The sequence below is a fragment of the Mycetomoellerius zeteki genome, unplaced genomic scaffold, assembly GCF_001594055.1.
Source record: "Mycetomoellerius zeteki isolate Tzet28-1 unplaced genomic scaffold, Tzet1.0 scaffold228, whole genome shotgun sequence".
In the NCBI taxonomy this organism is placed as follows: domain Eukaryota; kingdom Metazoa; phylum Arthropoda; class Insecta; order Hymenoptera; family Formicidae; genus Mycetomoellerius; species Mycetomoellerius zeteki.
The window spans coordinates 2,299,359-2,317,643 of NW_017257203.1; the positions used below are offsets into that span (position 1 = coordinate 2,299,359).

An 18,285-nucleotide genomic window follows, 5' to 3' on the forward strand; every position below is an offset into this window, starting at 1 on the left:
CGTGAAAATCTATGGTGGGGGTTTCGCAAGCCGTGAAGCAGCAGTGCGTCGCGACTCTAGCTGCCACGCGGTTGTCTATCAATCTATTCTTACTATCGGGGTATCCTTCTTATATCCTTCTTGTAACAATCAGTGACCAGTCGTAATTCATCAATTTGGCACATTTTCACCCTTTTCTGCTCTTTTTCTCTCATCCTCTCTCTCTCTTTCTCTCTTTTCTCTCCCTCCCTCTCTCTTTCTTTCTTTCCCTCTTTTTCTTATTCTCTTTCTTTCTGTTATTCGCCATCTCTTCTCTCTCTTTCTCTTGATAAGCCACCCTGTCTTCTACCTCGTACGTTACCACCATTTGGTCCTCGTCATCGTTGCGCTATCAAAATCACGACTCGTTCGGTGGTCTTCTCCTTTGGTCCCCGGTAGCGCGCGTTCATCGCGAGGACTTTTTCGTGACTATCGGTCTCCGTCAATCATCATGATCAGCGAGACGTCGTGCGTCGCTTGAGTGTATCCCGAGGTGTTGCCCGTGAAAACGTGCACCCGCGTCAAGTGAACGCTGGTGCCCCTCTATTGGCGAGTCGCAGCCGGTGCGCGTTTCCCTCGCGCGGCTCACCGTACCCCATTTCAGTGAGTACTCCGAATGAATTCTCTGTCCCACTTGCGCTGCCAGTCGCGCGGGCTGCGCGAGTATCCGATACTTTTCCCCGGGTACTTGATCTTCGATCCGAATCCGCTCCCGCCGACCAAATCTGACTTGGACGCGGGTAATTGTGAACGGTTTAAGATTTCCGGCTTAAAACTACGATAAACCTGGCGTAAAAAAAAATGTATCTTTACTCTCTTGTACAATTGGAGTAACCGAAACTGTCGATATTCGACTGGTCTCGGTGTAGCTTACAGTTATTTGAACGTATCGAATGGTCGAAAACTCATTTTAAAACGGTTGCAGCAAATTTGTTTTACGAGTACCTTTAGTATTGATACTTCAGGTTCGTTCGACATATCGATATCGAAAGTGCCAAGGCTGTAGATTTTCCCGCATAGCGACGATAAATTTGACACCTGATCCGTAACTATCGTTCTAATAAATATATAATGCGTTATATATTATGAGAGACAAAATTTTTGTGATATACTTTTTCCATACTATGCCTTAGATATGAGTTTGAGTGGCTTGACTATTGTATTTGGGCTTATAAAAAAAATGAGGTGACGCATTAGTGCAGTACAATCATGAAATTTATCGTCGGGCAGAATTAATTTGCTGCCACCGGAAAAATTTATTATTTGCACGAGGACGTTATATTATTTGTGATGACATTCGACGGTAGAACTTTATTGCATTCAGAAACTTCATTACGAGATGCATTCTTGATTAATAGACTTGGACACGTAGATACAACTGGTCATCTACCAAAGCAATGTATTGATAACAGCTGTTCTACATATATTCTATATATATGTGTACATTTCTTGTTGAGTTATTACATCTTGATCAAATATTTCCAAGAAAAGAAACTGTACCTGTTTTCGAAAAATTTACATATGAATAAACAAGAGCTAGTATACTGAAAAAAAATGTATGTAATTTTACTTGGAAATTACATGTTCATAACTGGAAAATTACCTAAATATGATTGAAAATTTACAATTTCCACTAAATTTCCAATCATATTTAGGTAATTTTCCAGTTACGAACATGTAATTTCCAAGTAAAATTACATGCATTTTTTTCAGTGTAGCTAGCAGAAGTAATATAGCAAGAATATAAGTTCTCTTTCCAATATCTTCTGAATAATTCGATTCTTAAAGAAATATTAGGTTATCTATCCAATGAATTAATTGTTCAGCCGTGCTTCAGCAGGAATCTTGATTTTGAAAAATATCTGCAGTTTGTAATAAACGTATTATGTAAAAGAAAAGTTACTTCATCTAAGACAACCATTTATCGGAAAAGTGGACTAACCAACGTCTCCGGAGGTGGGGGATCTCTCGATAATATCGGTTCATTCTCATGGTGACATACATATTCTCACCTTAATGGAGCGTGCTACGATAAGAACGGCTATTTCACTTTACATCCGGTGGCGAGCCGCGAGCCAGTTTTTTGTGAGCGTCGTTGATTACGTCGAACCGCCTTCATTCGAGAACAACAAATCGATATTTTACGCCCATCGTGTGCCCCTTTTATAGCATATTTATTTTAGAAAAAAACTCCTCCACGCCCAGTTGGTAATCTCGATGCGTGCGTAGATTGTGAGCTGGAACGAACAAGGTCGAGGATCCAAGCTCTCATAATATATTCATGGAATTAAGGCTTATCTACATCACGCTATCTCCCTGATATTTTATCGGTTCTTCCAGTTCCCCCGTTAAAACAAACTTATCACTGCTAGGTCTCCGCGATTCGAGAAGGTTTGAATAACTAAACGGAAATATTGTCTAAATGTAGTGCTTAAACAGAGTATTTTGTAATCAGCACAGGTACTATGTCGCCTTTTGCGAAATTTGGTATCAAGTTTTTCTCTTACAATGAAAATGTGGAAAAAGGGAAGTTATTATCTCTTCAATTTCGACATTTGATAATCGAGTAATTAAATCGCTAATTGAAGTTCTGTTAAAAATAATTCGAATTGAAATATATGAAATATTAATATTTTATCATTTAATAATTTTCATCATTCAGTAATTTCGAAAATGAGTATTTGAAAATCTTTGTTGAATTTTTATATTTCATTTTTATTACTTGCTAAATAAAAAACTACTAACTTATTAAACAAAAATCGATTTTAAATGTCAAAGAAATTACTGCATTCGTATTCCAATAAGTCTACCATCACTTGTACTTATAAACGGGAAGGAAGTGATGTAATGTTTAATACACAATTGCTGATTATGAGAGCAAAATACCGTTTCGTTAGTTATTAATTTATGTTCTATTATTTTTTCTTTAATTACTTTTATTTGTCTTGCTTTAAGCGAACTATAATTTGTGACAAAAAATTCCGAATAGAATTTTATTTATAATTTATATGCCGTGTAAATGTGAAAAATATTTTGAGTGAAAAATGTGAAGAATCGAAATATATGTAAAAATATATTAAAATACACACATATCAAAATACAACTAAATAAAAAATTATGAATATAAGAATTCTATACTAAAATTCTGATGTAAATTGTAAATCGTCTAAGTGGATTTTAAACTTAGACACTGCAAAAAGAGAGATAAGCTATTAAACCGAAAAGAGATGAGCAATGTTCGTAGTTGTTTTTAAATAAAAACTCTGAATTTTAAATTGAATTTACTTAAAATTTGTGGGTTGGCTATTTCAGTTTTGTATTTAATTAATCAACGTAGTTATTACACCGACATACACTCAGAAGTAAATCATAGATAATCACGTTTCAATTATCGTAATTCCTACGAGAGGCTGACAATGAGAGAACCCGTTCGCTTCGTTTTATGCGTAGTACGAATGCCTGTTTAGTCGAGTGCCAATTCCGAATGAACTAAGCTTACATCATTGATCAAAATTAATAGTTTGCGAAGTCTTATTAGTTGCCTTGTTCGTGAGTTTGAAATTTTCGTTTGTTATACGAAACGAGATCTCAGAGTTGATCGGAGATGCGTTGATGCTAGGTAAATAATGTTGGTAAACTAGGAGTTTACGAATTCGAAGACCAAAACCACGGAGGGTATTGTCGGAATGAGCTATTTGCATTTCTCCGACTTCCATCATTTACGAGTTGTATTACACTCGCAATTGGGGTGAACGTGTTCAGCAAACGTCGACACGGAAGGGTTGCCGCCGACGTATGATGCATAAATAAGTATACGCAAATCTAAGCGGCCATGGCAAATGAAATTGTTGTGTTGTCGTCCGGGAGAAAATCCGAATAATTGCTATTTTGATATATTCGGACTAAATAACGTTGTGGAATACTAACGGGAAATTAAGTAGGTAGAGTAAACAAAGTAATTTGCGCGAGTTGAGTGAAAAAGTGCAGAATAATACAGCGTATCTGTGATAAGGGAGGGTGAGACTAATTATGAACGTAATTACGCAACTTATCGTTCTCTCTCGCTCTCTCGCGTTATATCAGAACTGATCGCTAAAATATAATCGGCTTTAAATATCTTTTCGTGCCAGGTCGCGTTAACTGTGCAACGCAGGAACATTTTGATCTTTAAGTTAGATTTTCTTAGCACGGTCTCAAGTTAGGTTCTATTAAATGCACTCAGCGATTACTTATATCGACACGAACGACGTTTTCAACTCGATTCCGAGCGCCGAGCCGCGCCGCCATGCAAATTAAATCGCTCAACCGCGGCCCGCGGAGATGCGTCCTTATTACATTCGTTGGAAATACCGCAAGCCGGCAAATAAATCCGCCGGAATCCCAATTTTGCTGCTCGACTGATTAAATGGATGTTACTTTCAGTTTACGCGAATGTGTCCTGTAGTTTGCACCGCTGTTTTTGCTGTCGAAACGTTTCTCACATGCACCTCTTGGCGTGTTCATTGCTATCTGACCGAATATGCGGGACTATCCTTTGCGTGATTTCAAGGTTGAAAGACGAAAACCGTCTATAGTCAATATTTATGTAGGTCAGATATTTCTCGACTGTTTTCTCGATGGCGAATCTTCATTAGACATCGTTACAGTACCCTCTTGAGCATATTTGACAAGGCGCTTGATTAATAATGAACTTTTGCAAATTCTGTCCGCCGTTGATAGGAACAAGCGTATGATTTGTGCATTTTTGAAACTTACTTCTCAAAGCTGGCCCTATAATGAAATAAAATTAATAACGAGATGAAATTAATAAAATTATAACGAAGAAATAAGATAATGACAAAGAAATTGATAAAATTATTCTACATAATGAAAGGAAAGATTGAAGAGACACTGTTAGAGACATTTTGTTTAAGAATATATATATGTATATATATAAATATGTGTATTTGATATGAGAATTGCGGTGCAAGGTGCAATACCATGTCTCGCTATGCTTTATACTCGCGTTCGGCATAAATTTTACAAACACGTGAAGTAGTAAATGATACGACGGCGCTGCGTGACTGCCAATGGAGGTCACTTTATACACTATGAGACTCATGCAACAAATAGAGAGCCGTTGTATCTTAAAAAGGAGTATTTTGAGAATATTCACCGGGTGTTCTGCACGCACGGATCGTATTGCACGTAACGCAGTGTTTCGTATGCGCCATACGCGAAATATCTTCTATTTTATTTAACATGGTATTTTATTCTATGTTCAAGTGGCAATATCGAGACAAAGAAGATCGTGACATCTTGGCGCAAAACTCGTATATTTCTCTCTCTAAATTTTTTTTGAATGAAATCTCTTTCAAAACAAGTGAAAATTCACTTCAATTTGCTTCAGTCGATACAGTACTGCTACTCGGAATGAAGTGACATTTCAATTTTTATAAAGGTGAATGTTTAACTTTAATCATCGTGAATGTTTCATTTGTTTGAAATGAAACACCAATTCAATGTCCGTATATTCATAGTGAAACCTTATATTTATAAGGTTCCTTAAATTTATCTTCAGATGTTTTACGAATTATTTTATTGGCTACTGAGCATCCAAAGATAAATTTAAAGAAGCCTTAAATATAAAGCCTGGGGCATAAATGACTTTAGTATCAGTATCTCGATTCTGTAACTTTTAATAACAGTTCGGCATCGTACATTGTCGTTGTGCAACTTTTTTACTACATATAATATCGGAGTATTGAAGTTTTAAACTAAAAAAATATTTAATTTCAGTATGCATATATTCTTGTCAGTATTTATTTTTGAAAAAACCGTCAACATTTCTATATATATATATATATCAGTTATAAAATATCGACAAATTTAAAAATTGAAGGTATAATATCGACTCAACGTCGACGATGATTAGTGTGATTCGTTTACTGAATTTCTTTTTCTTGACACATGTATTATTTGCAATTGTTATATTGATAGAATATAGATTCTATTTAATTACTAGTGAAAGTAGAGCCACTCCACGACAGAATGGAAGAATTCACTCCATACGAATGAAAAGTTACTCCAACTTGAGCGATTCAGTAATCACTCCATTTTTCAAGTGAATTTTACTCCAAGAAATTTAGAGAATATGAAGTTGATCAATGTGAAGTTTATTTTTCTTTCATCGAGTTTGTCCAAGTGTCAATACTTAGTGATTGAATATAATTCTCATGAGTTGAACTTTGGGGAGGCAGCTAAACGATAAAACGAAACTTTTCACTTATTGCTAGCGTCAAAGAATTTCTACAGCTTCAACCAAATTTCCATTTTAGATTAATCGTGAAGACATAAAATTGAATATTGAAAAAATACGGTAAAGAATAGACTGTGCTCGAGTCGTTAAAAAAAATTTTATATGATGAATTTTTATACACGGAGTTTTTCTGTCAATATCAAGAAAAGGAGATTGACTTGGCGCAAACTTGTGCATTGTAAAGTCGACCAAGGAGTTTAACCCGTTTGTTTTCCTTTCATCGAGTCTATCCAGGTGTCGACGATACTATATAACGATTGATCATGCTTTTCACGAGTTAAGCTTCGGAGAGGCAGTTAAACGATAAGACTAAACTTCTCGCTTATAGTGAATTCGGTTGAATGCACTAGTGCGCACTCAATGCACATTAAAGCCTTGTATACAAATTGACATAAAGATAGAGTGTTTAACACAAATTTCAAAAATGGATTGAATCGTAAAATTTTAAATACTCTATTGTTGTGTGATAAAATATGTATTTTATAACTCGAAATATTTGTATTCGATTTGAATTAAATCAGTGTACGGTTTTAATACGCATCAACCGAATTATCTGTTAGCTTTAAAGAACATCTGTTTTAATCAGATTTCGATTTTAGGATTAGCCGTGAAGGTATAAGATTGAAAATTGAAATGTTCCGGTAAACAATGAACTCTCCTTCTATTCGAATCATTAAAATTTAATACGATATGCTTACATAAAGTCTCTATTCATGAAAAGTTTTTTGCTCATTTAATCTTTCACCCTTACGTCCAAATTCCAACATCGAAAAAAGAGGATCGTGGTAACTTGTGCATTGTAAAGTTGACCAATTAAGAGTTCACTTTCCTTATAGAATCTATCTAAGCGCCGACTTAGAGATTGAATATGTTTCTCTCACGAGTTAAGCTTTGGAAAGGCAGCTGAATGGAGTGAAACTAAACTTCGCACTTAGCTTCAAAGTATCTTATATACCTCAATCAAATTTCCATTTTAGATCCAGTTGTGAAGGCGTAAGTTTGAAGATTGAAATATTACGATAAAATGATGGACTCTCTCTTTACGCGTTAAAATTTCATACGATGAGTCTCTATACATTGTATGTGACTTTTCTGCGTAGCTAATAATAGACTGAACACGTTTGTACATACATTTCGCTACATCGATTCGGAGATCCATTATTATACTATGTAACGATATAGTGCGAAGTCTTACTTTGTCATCCATCAGCGGTGACATTCGCACCGTTAGCTTCCGACATACGCCGACATGTGTGTACGTATAAGTGTTGGCGCGTAACATATATTTTAGCTTCCACACATGGCATTAGGATGTTATCGACAGTGCGGAGCTGTCACGGGGAACGGCCGGAACAATTGAGCTACTTCGCTTAATTGCCGGCCGATCCGTCCGTCCGTAAATGGAATGAAATGGAATATGGAGCATATATCGTGTCACAATCGATACGCGGTTTTACATACGCCACCCGCGCGCGGTGTGCACGCTCTTTAGCGCAACATGCTCGTAAGCCGCGCGGGTACGCGCGAGCGGAGCGTGAGGGCGAAGTTGGGCGTGTGAACTCAGCCGAATTGAACTATACTGAACTCACGGTGGGATTGCGCGGTTGAGCAAGTTTAAATTATCCCTCATGAGAATCGCATACTCTTGGCGAATCTCTCAGATTCCAGCTAACCGGTTGTGACCGTTGAAGGTGAACATAGTTCTCTAGGGTACGAATAATAACGGTGACGCTCCTTCGAGATCGACGACAAGATCTTCCCGTTTTGTCCTCGCGTCTCCTCGCGTCTCTCTATCCGTTATTGATTGTGGATGCAGATATTAATTATGCGAGCGTGTCGCAGTTAAGACACCAGCCTGTCGTCACTACGACGATATGCATTTAGCTTTTCCCGAGAGACTCGTAATCAGCGCATGATCTGGAATTAAGTGTAAAATTGTAAAAATAGTACTAGCACTTTTTTTAGCTCATAGCCTCTTCGAGCCTATAAATAACAATTTTATAACAGTAACAGTTATAAAACGGAATTTACGTCGCTGACATTTCGATTAAAAAATTAAAAAAATTTTTAATAAATGGAAATTCACTATTTTTTAAATATATTTTTATAGTTTCGATTTTGAACTTTTTATTTTTCTATAGCCAAAAATATATTTCTATTTAAATTAAAACTTTTATTCTATTCCGATAAAGTTTAAGCTACAATGTAAATCAATTAGCCTTTAAAAAGATATTAGCTTTTAAAAAGTTTATTTAAAATTAGATTTAAAACATTAGAGGTTTAAAACGTTAAACTTTTAAACGTCTCGATTGCATTAGAATGCTCGACGGGGAGCTTCGTTAAAAGGAAGCCCTTGATAAATCACTGTCTTCTTTACAGGTGATTTCCACCTCCCGGAGGATGTAAACGCGCGTAATCTCGTCGGACGGGCTCCATCCCACCCGCCCTTTTCGAGCTTCAATGAGGATCTAAGATAGGATAGGCTTGTATCCTCGAATTATTGGTAAGTCGTGCCAACACGCTGTTCAACATCCACTCAATATCGCCTTTTAATCGCGTTTATCCCTATTTGTAAACGCAATTTCCGATTTTCACTGCTTCTCGATCGGAGGCAGCGAATTTCGCAATTCAAGGAATCATAAATCATGAGCTGCATATATAACGTCTTTGCGAGATTTATGATATCTCGCGCGTCGGTTTAACAGAAGAGAAAGATGGCGATTCATAAGAACAAACTCTCTGACGTGATAAAATATCTTCTCAATATGAAGATTAAAAAATATAAATATCGTTTCGGGCGATATAGTTCACGTTTACGTATAGGCACTTATTTGAGAATTAGACCAAGCTTAACGCGCGAATCGCTGAATGCAATTTTCAGAGCGTGACATTTTCAATGGGAGCGATTTTCTACTTGGACGCGTATACACGGCCGAAAATGTCGTCGCCGTTAATATAAATTTTATCCTAAATACACAGAAAATGACTGTGCGTGATTCATTGTTCGCTAGTGCGGAAATAGAACTAAATTTTGCTACTGGAAATCGATATTATCGATCGTGTACTTCCCCTTGGCTAATGTAGGCAGATATATGATAGACTATATGTAGATTATATATATATATTACGTGAAGAAGGGTGACATTCTATTCTCTCTCTCTCTCTCTCTCTCTCTCTCTCTCTCTCTCTCTCTCTCTCTCTCTCTCTTTGTTTATATATTCATAGAAAAACAGATTTATTTTCACAGATTTGTTTCACAGATTAAATTAGATAATTTCCTAAAGGAGCACTTTTTAAATGCGAACCGAACTTAAAGTTTTACGGCAACGATATTTTTTGTGTCTGAAAAACATATATCTTAAGTCTGTGTTTGTGTACTGCATAAAGATAGACTGTTTTATTTTGTAATTAGTTTCTCATTACGTGTTTTATCTATATGTTACGTGAGAAAGTAAAAGATTCCAATTTAGCTTTATATCTCTTTAACATTTGATGCTAACTTAGAAAAATGTTCTGACAAGAAGAACCAACAAGAAGGACAAACAAATTGAATTTTGATTATATGAATCAGAATAATGATTATCTCGATTACAATGTTTAACAGATTTAACTTATCCGATTTATATTACATTTTTCTGATTGAATCTATCAAAATTAATATTAAGATTTCTTTTTCCAATATAGTGTCTCTCTATTTTGCCGCAAAAATGACTCTAAGGTCTAATTAATCTAGCGAACATGATTTTACAGCTAGAAACCACAGGCATAACTCCACTTTGATGCAGGTACCATCAATTTCAGGCATCTCCGATATGAAGGAGAGAATGTCCCTCGGAATTAAGGACTAATATACCGATGTTTGTTATATATAGATGTTTGTACAAGCAGTTTGTTATGCAAATTCTTTGGATATTATAGTCCCTCTAGATAGTAATAGTTAATTAAGTATATATAAATAATGAATTTAGTCAGTCTCTATTTTTATTTCTATTAATATGTCTATACGTCGTCTTGCAGAAATTATTTTTAAATGATAAACTGTCCCTTAAATTAAAAAATTGTTTGGATATATTGGGCACAATTTTGTACCCGTATTGTTTTTATTTCACGGAACAATGATCAAATAAGTGTGTTGTAACAGAATTATACAAGGCTTGAATATTTCTGAGATAATTTTGTAAAGGCTCCCGTATTACATGTACATACATGTATATATATACATATATATGTGTATAGATATGTAAAGTGACCGGATTATATTGGCTTACCTAAGTTGTGTGATTTTTTTCTAATTTTGTGCTGAGTCCAAAATTGAAAACTGATAGATTCAAAAGAGGAAATATTTGAATATTAAAAAAAGTATGAGACATTTTCAAATACAAGATATTTTCAAACAAATTTAAATTTCATAAGACCGACGCGCGTACAGAACTCGCTAATAATATATTAAAGGCCTAATATCGGTCGAAGCTAGATCTTAATTGCTTTAAATAATTCAAGATGTGAATTATATATATGTATACTATATATGTACTTGCATATATACCATATTTGCAGTCATATTTATTACGCGCTGAAATTTTTTCGGACTTTACAAATGCAGCTAAACTACTTTACAGAATTTATTTACAGATTCTAGTAGTTTAAGATCTCTACAATAGATGCCTATTGAGCATCAAAATTTAATTTGTGATATTATTTCAGTAAAAAAAAAGTAACTGTCGTAATTAAAAACTGCATGTGGTAACTAAATGGCAGATGTAAAATATGGACAGCTAAAATATAGGTATTATAGCTAATATCTTAACTGTAATATCTATATTATAGCAGTCCATTTCGCTGTAGTTTATAAATTTATAGTTATGGCAACAAATATATTATAACAAACTAAGATTAGCTGCGGCAGAGAAAATCTTTTTTTCTGTGCAAATATGGTATATATGCAAATATACATATAGTATATATGTATATATAGTTCACATCTTGAATTATTTAAAGCAATTAAGATCTAGCTTCGATCGACATTAGGCCTTTAATATATTAATATTTTCAAACATTATGACAAAAATATAAAAACTAAATACGTTTTTGTAATGTAAAGTATAAATTATAAATATAGATCTACAATAATATAAACTACGAAAATTAATAATCATCTCTTGGTAATTATAGAAAGCAATTACTTACCTATGAAATATTACGTCACAACCACAATTTTCAGCATTTTGTTTTACTGACAATATCGTAATGAACGAATAAACTGATGCGAATCAGACGGACAACCTGCATGAATTACTAATGTTATCTGTTAAATTCATCCACAAATATAATTACCTACAAATAGCGTAGGTCATATTGTGTATTAGACTATGTAGATCAAGGTCCGGTTACCTTACATACGAACTCGTAAGCTACTTATTTTCACGATTGATCTCTCTCTCTCTCTCTCTCTCTCTCTCTGCTTCAGCATCACGTTTGCGCGATCAGTTCTGAATCACAGGGAACATCCGTCCGTTGTTAAGGGCATGAGGGAAGCCACGTATGCGCGAAAATCTGAGTCGTAACTTTCAACAGCGGTGAAATATCTCTTGCGAGATGGTCTACTGTGCATTTGCCATCTCGCGCGAGATCGAACTACCGCATCCTCTACTGCGTTGCAATTTGAACGCGCACGGCTGATCCCGACTTTCGCACTCCCTCCGGCTGTGTCGAAGTCTGAGCTGAAAAATCGCGTGATATTTTTATATCGGGAAATCACTGATTTTACGGTTGCTACTACAAATTATCTGAGCAATTTCAAGAGGATATGTATTTGCGAAAGCGATTTGTTCATTGCGTAATTCGAAATCGATTCCAACAAAACTAAAGTTTGCTGAGCTTTCATACCGGCAGAAGTCATTCTGCTAATGGAATAGTTAATGAATTAAATAGTATGTTAATTGTGAAACAATTTTTCTTTTAGTTTCTTATATATTCAGTTTTTTGCTACACCATATTAGATAATCACTTTGTTCCGTCGAGTCATTAAATTCATGAACAGAGCTCGGTAAAATAACTGATACGACTTATTTAAAATAAAAAATATAAAATAGGTCCCGAAAACTTATTTAAAATATTAAATAAGAAAAATAGAAGAAGAATTTATTTAAAATATATATCTTTAACAATTTTATTTTAAATACGTTCGAACCCTTCTCGTGTACACGAGAAATAAGTATATGAATATATATGTATTTTCTATTGTTATGTTTTAAATTACACTTTAATTGTTCTTCTAAATTAAATTATTATTAATTTTTGTAGTTCGTTTAAAAAAAGGCATAAATTTGCATTATATTCGATTTTATATGGAATCTAAAATATTTAATATATTGCTTTCAATAAATTTCATGCTCCTTTTGTCTTACTTAAATAGTCGTCTATGAAGTTTTAGAGGAAGAAGTTTAAGGGAATAAATTGAGTATAACCTGCTTTAGTTCAATAGTTTTCACATTTTCGCGCGCAATTACTTCGGACCATTATATGTAGGCGTCTGATTAAGCTAACTATTCGTTACTGGCCTTCTAATCTTAACGATAGCGGACTGTATCTGAGTTCATAAGACATTGACAGTCCTCGGAAATCGATATCTTCTTTCGGTCGCGGCTAGTAGGTACCAAATACGCAAATACAGGAATGCATTGCATGTCAGGATTCGAAGTGAATTCCCTTCGAACGACACGCGCTAAGTTTATTTGCCTCGTTGAATTATTTATTACGCTCCCATGTCCTGACGACACGTTAATGTCTCCCTCTGTCTCTCTCAACCTCGTTTCTCCGCTTCGAATTTTATAATTTATCGCGGACGACCGCGATAACGAGGCATCGATAAAAGAGCCTTAATGGAGACAGTTCTGACATGGACGTTTGAATTCGAAGAATCTTTGTTCGTTGTTGTTACATATAAACTAGGTATTCTGGAATTAACGCGATTCATCACCCGCTGGGAAAAGTACATCCTTCTCCGAGGCTGCCTTTCAATAAGCGATGAGCTAGGGAGATTGAAATTACTCCTGTGGGGTAACGCAATTTCTTAGCCCTCTCTACTCCGGGGTTTGTATTCGAATTAACGAGTTTTGCCGGAAGTTCTTCCGGTCTGTTCTACCTTGTATACATTCGCGTTATTGCGAGAAGGTAATTTGTTCCATTTGCGTCTTCATCGGAGACATGCACGAAGTCACACCGACGCCGATAAAGTAATATTTCCTCGTCGCCGTTTATCGCCGCCTAGTTTATAAACGACCGATTGGATCGAAAGATAGCTGTCAAATTCAGTGTTAAACTCCACTGACGCTGTCGATCTCACACATCTCCATATTTTTTTCTATATTTTTACACAGAATAGATAAGCCAAATAAATTTTTATTTTTTTGTTTCGTAATTATTCCATGTTATACATTCTGATTAAAACATATACATGTTCAATAAGGATGTTACATATTCAACAATGATGTTATTACTAATATTTGCCGCCCCCAATGCGGTTCCATACTAATTTCCATAAATACATACGAAAGGGTAACTTAATTAGATAGAACTGGTTTTATGTCAAAGTACGCGCGCTCGTATGTGTGTATTGCGTCCGACGTTATATAGGGAGCAACATCAGCCAACTAGTTGGCTGGATGGTACAATGTAATCGAATGTCTATAAATGTTGTAATGGATGTGGAGTATAACGAGGGACCTTGTGCCTCGAGGAAAGTGGGTAATACGAGTGTACATACTAAGGGTTAAGTCACTACGGATGTGGGTCGTATTTCAGTACAGTTTCCAGAACAAGTCGTTACCCTGTTGTTACCCGCCCCCCCATTGTTAAATGCGAAGAAAGAAAAGAACACTGATATGGACGTAAATGGGTCCTTTGTCAGTTATAGCGCTGAATTAATTTTAATTGGCTATAATAAAATTGTTGGAATTTCTATGTCGTCACCCTTCCGAGCTCAACCCTTCACAGACCGATATATTGTTGGGGCGCAAAAATAAAAATAGAAAAACGGGATATCCGTTTCTCCAAGGGTGAATGTAAGTGTTTGTGTGTAGTATAGATCTAAATATATATAACAAGAGAGAGTGATAAGTATATTTATCAGTAACCTACGAGAAATTAAATTCTACGAGATGTAGATTCTATTTTTATGATAGATTAAAAAAATGATAATTTTTTAATAACTTTTCCAATATTTTGAAATTCGTTAGGATTACATGTCCACTTGCGTACGGTAAGAAGAATGAATAATTTCTCGCCGTAGAATGCTGTGTTGGAATTCCCGAGGTAGGTCGGTATTCGTAGTTCGTTCTTCATAACTGTCTTAAATAATACCTATAGGTATCTTAAGATGCTACGGCTCTTTAATTGGCTTATAACATTGTAAGATTATATTTAAGACGGTCTTAAATATAAGAAATGATTATGAATATCTGCCGTAAGAAAATGGACAGGTAGCGACATTATTTACAACGCGACCGCGGTACTCGTGACTACATTATTGAACAATTTTTTAAGCGGGATGGGCGAGAGTTTGTGGAAGAGCTGATCAATATGTCGCGAAACTCAAGTATACCTATGTCTTAAGGACGAGAAATCTGGGACGAAAATACCATCCTGTCATCCTGCGAAAACGTGCGAATCTCGTGAGCTGAATCTGATGAATTGTGATAGATTGATATGGATTTTGTTTATCTTAATAATTATATACATCGTTGGGAATAATTTTTTATTGTGAAAGGAGAAAGATTGGCACACGAGAGATTCCTGATTACGTGAATCCATCAATTAAATGTAACATTATATTAGAGGAAACGGTCAAGGTTACGATTCGGTATTGGCAATTCCGAGCGAGTAGAACAGGTCAACTATGAATAAACGCTCGAATTTTGGCCCCATCGCGTTTTATTTTCGTCCGTGTTTCCTCCCCTTAAAGCTTTAACTCAGGGGGAGCTGATGTTATATGTATTATGCAAGGGCTCCGAGTTAATTTGGTATTACTAGTGTTACAATAGCGTTTCTTCAAACGGTCTGACTAAAATATTCAGCAAGAACGAAGATGCCAATTGGATTATAACCGTTCCGATTGGATGATAACCGTTTTCTTTCAGCGACGTTTGCGAAGTATAACGTGGATGAAATTAAATGATTCTTTTACTTGTGCAGTATTAGTGACGCGATTTCTTTTGGGATTACTTTAAGTAATTTGAAAAATGTTCTTGTCAATTTTGACACGTACGACAATCCACGTATTAAAAAAAAGAAAGCTTTTTTTTATTTCTTCGCGTGTATGCTTTTTTATGTATGTGATTTTTAAAGGGATATAAAAAAATATGTCATACATTATGCATGTACATATATTTTGCGTCCGTTGCGAAGGGCAATCTCTGAAAAAAATCTCGTTTGGGGTATTTTTGACCAAACGCGCGATGTGTCCTTCTCTGATATTCCAGTGAAATATGTGTGGACGGTATGTATATTTTTTACATTCACGTAAATATGCATTGAGATAAAATGTCATGCAACAGAGATTCAAAACATCTTGATACGCTCTTCAAAAGCAACGAATTTGGTGATCCAAAATATATGTTTCTGAATTTTATCGATTAGCATCGCTGTGATCAGACATTTTCTCGAATATCGAAATACGCAAATGTTTATAGACGGATACTGATTTTGAAATTAACCTTAAAAGTAAATGTTTTAAACAGAAATGTGTGTGTAATATCATCCGATCAATATTAGCTTGTTCTACTTGTTGACGCAAGAAATTCGATAGAAGTACGTTCGAAACGAACAATACAACATACGATGTACAAGTAAATTACTTAATGTATTTTCTCTTATATTATCCATTTTGTAATGGAATTGAGCATCTAATGTATTGGCGAAATTTTCTGTGAAATAATTTTACTTAAATAAGAATTTTCGATACGAGAAGACGTCTCAGTTATGGGGAAAATACAATTTCGTTAGTTCTACATCTTTTGGTAACCGTGCATGTGTAATATACGTTTGTGCATTTTTCGTGTAGACTGCAAGTCGCGTGAAATAAGCGTTCTTGTGACGATTTTACCTGAAATCTTGTTATAAAACAGCGTGTGCGGGTCACGGTGCGTTTCGCCTAGTTGCACCGTAAAATATGCTCTCCGGGGAAATAAAAGGGCATTTTAAGAATCGATTTCCACATCCACGTGACCGACATATTGCCCTGCTGTTGAATGGATATGATCTTTCATTTGTATTATTATGCGTGGAAAATTCACCGCGCGCGTGCACATAATGTGTCCAAATGAGAATGAGATTCGCTGCGTAATTATAAATAACATTACCGTCATTTGTCCAAATGGAGAGCGATGTGTCTCTTTTATGTCGTCGGTGTGCGTTGGCGATATATTACTGAAGATAAATTGTGCCGAATATAGTTCACGGCCACGCCGCACAAATTTCTAGTAAAATCCGGTGCCAGTTCTGTGTCAAGTGTATACTATTGTTGAAATATTTTTTGCGTGACTCTTTTTTACATTAACTTCAGTGGTCGTGATCCGTTCTGGATAAAGTTACTTCCTTTAAAAAATATACTACCTTTATTTAACGAAAGTAATAATTTTATTATTTTAATTTTATGTGAAGTCGACGTTCGTTATAAATTGAATTTAAACCTGTCCCAAGCAAACAGTGTATAATGGAATTTTTTATTCTATAATAGAACGTAAGAGAAACATTATCTCAGATATGAAATTGTAACTTTTTACATTACTTTTTCGATTTCTAGAAAAATATCTTTGTAGAATAATAATAAGGTAATATGTTATAATAAAGTTATTATAATAAGTAATAATAAAGGTTAGTTGTTTGTAGCGATATAATTCTTCGAGTTAAAATGGATCGGGTGGGATGTTACAGTTAGTTTGAAGTTAGATGAGATCGTGGAAGTATGAACATGGTATCAGGTTACTATTGATTGTCGAAAATAATGAGACGCGGTAGATAATGAATGTCGCTTTTGAACTTCTCCGGAAAGTGATTTTAGTCTGCGAGTTTGCGTTGCTTCAATTTGTTAAGTGCTCTTTCGGTATAATCGATTTTCGAGGATCAGGCCATGTATCTTGCCAGAGACAACTGAGATAATTCAACCTGCTCTTGCGCCCACAAAATTTTATATTCCGCTGAGTAAAGTTCGTGCTTGTATTTTCATTTTCTCGGGCTTTTCGTTTGTATCTGTCTGTCGCTCGGATGAGACCTCGGCGCCGGCTTTCTCTACACTCACTGACATTTCCATTCGATGTTTATCGCACGCCTTTTCCCACAGAGATCTCTTTATATTTATTTTACACTGGTCTTTGGTTGTCAAGGCCCTACTGCGAGATTGTACAGTTGATATACTGATGTTGGGATCTAATATATATAAATATACTCGGAACTACAGGCACATTGGTATTGATGTGTCTTTTAATATACTTATAAATTTACGTAATACTTTATTTTATTACACAAACTGTAACGTAAAATGTGAGACTTAATAGTACGATCATGTTCTAAAAGTTCGAAGTAGACTTTTCATTAATGAAGGCCGTTAGTTGTTGCAGTTTTCAAAAGTTTAAAGTCGGACATCTCAGCAATTAAGACTCGTGCTCCCCCAAGTTCCTTTAAACTAAAAAAAGCAAAAAAATGAACTATAAATTAACTAATATAAAGTTATTTTACTTAATTGATTAATAAAGGAATTATCTTTATTTTTTCATATGACACAATTAAAGTTAAATTTTTTATTTAATTCTTTATTCGCGGAAAATATTAATTTCACAAAGAAAATATTTTACTGATTTCTATACATGTTTTATGGAATATTTTAGAGATAAAAGTACAAAAGGTAAAATCGATTGGATGGAAGTGTATTATTTCAAAAGATTGAAGTCGACTTTTTTGAGACACAAATGTAC

The 18,285-nt window shown here is 35.1% G+C and overlaps 1 protein-coding gene across 3 annotated transcripts in view; it reads left to right on the plus strand.

Moving 5' to 3' along the window:
- The first annotated feature begins 308 nt into the window (after window positions 1-308).
- The window catches only part of Syt7 (Synaptotagmin 7), a 175,727-nt gene continuing 157,750 nt past the window's right edge, over window positions 309-18,285 (plus strand). For all 3 annotated transcript variants that reach the window (XM_018449026.1, XM_018449029.1, XM_018449027.1), the window contains exons 1-2: window positions 309-621; window positions 8,696-8,819. The gene's annotated coding sequence lies outside the window, so the exon portion shown is untranslated. The remainder of the gene's footprint in view (window positions 622-8,695; window positions 8,820-18,285) is intronic.